Raw genomic sequence first — 4,056 nt, forward strand, 5'->3', positions numbered from 1 at the left:
TAGAGTATGTATTCCGGAACAGGAAATGCTACCATTCCCTGAACATACAGATGGTGTGTGATGCCAAAAACATTATCACCGATATAGTGGCAAAGTACCCAGGTAGCACACATGATGCATTTATATTCCGTCACTGTGGCCTATACCGTAGACTCTCAAGAGGGGAATTTGGAGAGGGATACCTACTAGGTAACAGCACACATTGTCAGCCCATATTACTCATGACCTGCATGTGCATCACATTGACTGACCTTTCAACTCTTCCACCCACAGGGGACAGTGCCTATGCAGTCAGGGACTTCATCCTGACACCCTACTTGAATCCTGCCACTGCTGGGGAGCACCGCTACAACCGGGCACACATTACCACAAGAAACACCATCGAGCGAACTTTCGGGATTCTGAAGAGCAGATTCAGATGCATCCACAAAAGTGGAGGTGCCCTTCAATACAGCCCTGAGACATGCTGCAAAATTGTTGTAGCTTGTGCCATGCTCCACAACATTGCGACCAGGAAAGGGACACCTATGGAGTCGAGTGACTCAGATACCTCGGACGTGGAGGGACCCGGACCCATACACATGGAAGCTGGCGTAGCTGCTGCTGCAGCTGGGCGCCAGAGGCGTGATGAGATCATGCGGAACTACTTCTAGGTGAGTAAAAATGATACAATGACAACTTATTGCTCTGCAAACGTGTTTAATTTCCAAAACCAACAATGTGACTTCCAAAAAAATGCAGGATGAACTCTCCTTAACAAAAGCACATGTTCAAATCACAGTGCAACTAAACAGTCATTGGTATAGCAAGTGCTACCCAGTTGCTGGCCCCATATACCCCCTGTGCGGAGTAGTCATTTTGATGCAGTCCCTATTGTTGTGGGGCAGGCCTGCTGCTCCGGCCACTACGGCGCCTCTCAACAGTGGGTGGTGGTGTATTAGTGCTCCGCACCGACTGTGAGTCCTCCTCACTGGGGGTAAGCACCCCGGGTCCAGCAGTACGCAGCGCACGCAGCTCATCCAGGGTGGCAGTTGACTGCACTACCACAGTGGCTATGTCCTGGATACCATGCGAGAACTCTCGCTGGGTCTCTATGGCACGCCTTGCCAGCATATTGTTGGAGGAGGCGAGGCGATTAACAGCACGCGTGTAGTGGTCCATGCGGGCAATTTCTTTGCGCCTGGCTGCGCGTTCAGCTCTCATCTCTGCAGTCAGCTCCTGCACAGCCCCCCTGATTTCCTCGCGTAGTCCTCTGTTCCCTGCCCTGATCTCTCTCTGAATGGCCTTCATGTGTTTCGCTTGCAGGCGGTGAACCTGGAGCATGTGCATTTCAAGACCGGCGAACACTGATTCTTCTTCTTGCACATTGGTGCTGATGGCCGTGCGGGGTCTACGCCTGCCTCTGGACTCTGTTCTGGACTCCTGCTGCTGGGGTACTGGTGCTTCAGACTGGACATTGTCATTTTCCTCTTCCTCATCATCCATTATTCTGAATGGCCTCACGTTCCTCCTACTGTGTCCCTGTGTTTGGATAATAGGACTGTCCTCCCCATCTGGATCATGGCCATGCCTGCCTTCTCCTGAGCCTCTGGCTCCTGTCTCTGTTGCACTGGCTGTAGCTTTCCCACTTGCAGGTGCTGTGGATAGAACAGCACACATTACTTATTTGATCATCACAGGTGATGTACTAATAAATTTTCACAGTGTTCCCTGACTTTACTTGTGTCATTCACCTCTCCTGACCTGCACATGTGTACAATTTGACAATCTCATGCTACTTTCTACATTGCTGACTGTTGTGACTACATCTCCCATAATGCATTGCTGTGTACTTGGTCTAGCCTGACATGTGGTTGCCCTAATCCCTAGGTCGCCTCAGGGGGTTCTGGGGGTGGTTTAGGGTGGGGAGGCATGCTTCTTACCTGGTCTTGCTGATGGTTGTGCTGAGCTGTCGAGCACGGACACGCCCGCAACACTCTGATGAGGCAGTGTGCCCTCTACCAGCTCCTCCAGTGGTGTAGAGTCTTGGACGTTGGAGGTTCCCCCACCGGTGAGCTGGGACTGCTCCAGCCTGGCAGCCAACCTCTCCTTGGAGCGCTGGCGCAGGTCGTACCAGCGCTTGCGCAGCACATCAACTGTCCTGTGGGTGACTCCTAGGGCATTCACTTTGGCTTGGATGCCCTCCCAAATCCTTCTCTTGCTGGCTTCTGGCACCTTGTGGGAAGTGGCCCCAAATAATGAGTCATGGTGTTGCACCATTTCAGTGATTAGGGTCTCTAGTTCAGGCTCTGAAAACTTGAGCTTCCTCTTCCTGGCTGCTTCCCCTGCTTGCTGCTCCTGCTGGCTTGCTGGGACATCCTGGCTTCCACTTTCTGACATGGCTCAAGAGTTGCACACAACACTCTCACTCTCTCTGTCTCACTCCAGATGCCCCATGGGAAATCACTCTCTTCCTGGTTGTGATGTCATCATATAGCATCAGGATTGCAATTGGATGTTTCCAGTTTGTGCTAAATAGCGATTTTTCACGGGGGTACCTCTCAATTTAGCGCTTTGCTGGGCGCGGTCGCGCTAATTAGCGTATTTAGGGGTGCGGTCGCGCTATTTCACGGCGCGGTCGCGCTAATTAGCGTATTTAGGGGCGCGGTCGCGCTATTTAGCGACGCGGTCGCGCAATTTAGCGACGCGGTCGCACAATTTAGCGACGCGGCGCGCTATTTTTGCGTATTTAGGGGCGGGGTCGCGCTATTTTGCGAGTTTGGCCGTTTAGGGAATCGCTGATTCATATTGTGCAAATATTTAGCGATTGTGGCCGAATCGCTAAATATTTGCTAATGCGTTGATACATCCCGATTAGCGATACAGATTTAGCGATTCGGTAATTTTCGCAATTTCTGAATCGCTAATCGGTCCCTTCATACATATAGCGGTAAATCACATATCTCATCACACATGGAATATGATGTTTGATTGTATGTATTTGTCCTGAGCCCGTGACAAATTGTATTTTGTTAATAGCGATCTTACAAGCCTTGCATTTACAGCAGCTACAGAATACTTTCATGTTGATGCCACTGTTAAATTTCGCTGATCTCACAAGGTGAATTTGATTCTTTGAGACTCTTGGCTTTCCGGTAGGTAGTAATGGGCACATGCATCAAGGGTTTTTGCATTCGCAAACGGTGCGACTCGCAAAATTCGGCCATTTGCGAATGCAAATCCCTTTTTTGGGATGCATTAAGCTTTTTTCTTTTTCCGCAATTTAAGAAATCGCAATTTATTTGCGATTTCTTAAATTGCGATTGCATTTAGGAAATCGAAATGCGATTTCTTAAATGCAATGCATGATTTTTTTTCAATTGCGAAATCACAAATAAGTAGTGTTAAATTAACATGAAGTTAACCTTCATGGTAATTTGGGAAAACTTTCAAAAGTGCACAAAAGTGAATTTTTGAAAGTTTCATTTTACACACACACATGCCCTTGGGACATGTGTGTGTGAAAAATGTACTTAAAGGTACATTTCAGGGGTGCAGGGGGGGTCCTTTTGACACCCCCCTGCACCCTTGAAATTGCGTTCTCATTTTGCGATTCCTTAATTGCGAATCGCAAAATGAGAATGCCTTCACATTCATTCCTATGGGCCTCTAAGCCCATAGGAATCAATGGAAAAGGATTCCTTAATTGCGATTCGCAAATTGTGAATCGCAATTAAGGAAAATTAAGAAATCGCCAAAAAAATTCGTAATGCATAGCCGTTTGCGAATTCTTAATTGCGATTCCTTAATTTTCGCAATTAAAAATTCGCAAACGGGAACATCGATGCATGTGGGCCTAAGTTCTTTAGTGGGATGTAGACTTTTTGGGGGAAAAAATATTTGGGGGAAGTTTGCTCCCCTTGATGTAAGAACATTTATCGCCATTTCGAAATTAAATTTAGAGATCGCAGGTGGCATCATTTAAGTTTTGATCTAAAGATCAATAGCATCTTTTCTGATTCCATTATTACTGTTGGTACTGCCCTTGCTACCACTTATCTCACAGGTCAGGGAGGC

General features: G+C 47.8%; 1 long non-coding RNA gene across 1 annotated transcript; it reads left to right on the forward strand.

Annotated features, from left to right (window-relative positions):
* Window positions 1-272: 272 nt before the first annotated feature.
* LOC144767083 (uncharacterized) lies at window positions 273-1,714 on the forward strand. The gene is made up of 2 exons (XR_013598056.1): window positions 273-653; window positions 1,306-1,714. It is a non-coding gene; the product is annotated as an uncharacterized LOC144767083 (long non-coding RNA).
* The last annotated feature ends 2,342 nt before the right edge of the window (window positions 1,715-4,056 follow it).

The sequence above is a fragment of the Lissotriton helveticus genome, chromosome 7 (assembly GCF_964261635.1).
Source record: "Lissotriton helveticus chromosome 7, aLisHel1.1, whole genome shotgun sequence".
Classification (NCBI taxonomy): Eukaryota; Metazoa; Chordata; class Amphibia; order Caudata; family Salamandridae; genus Lissotriton; species Lissotriton helveticus.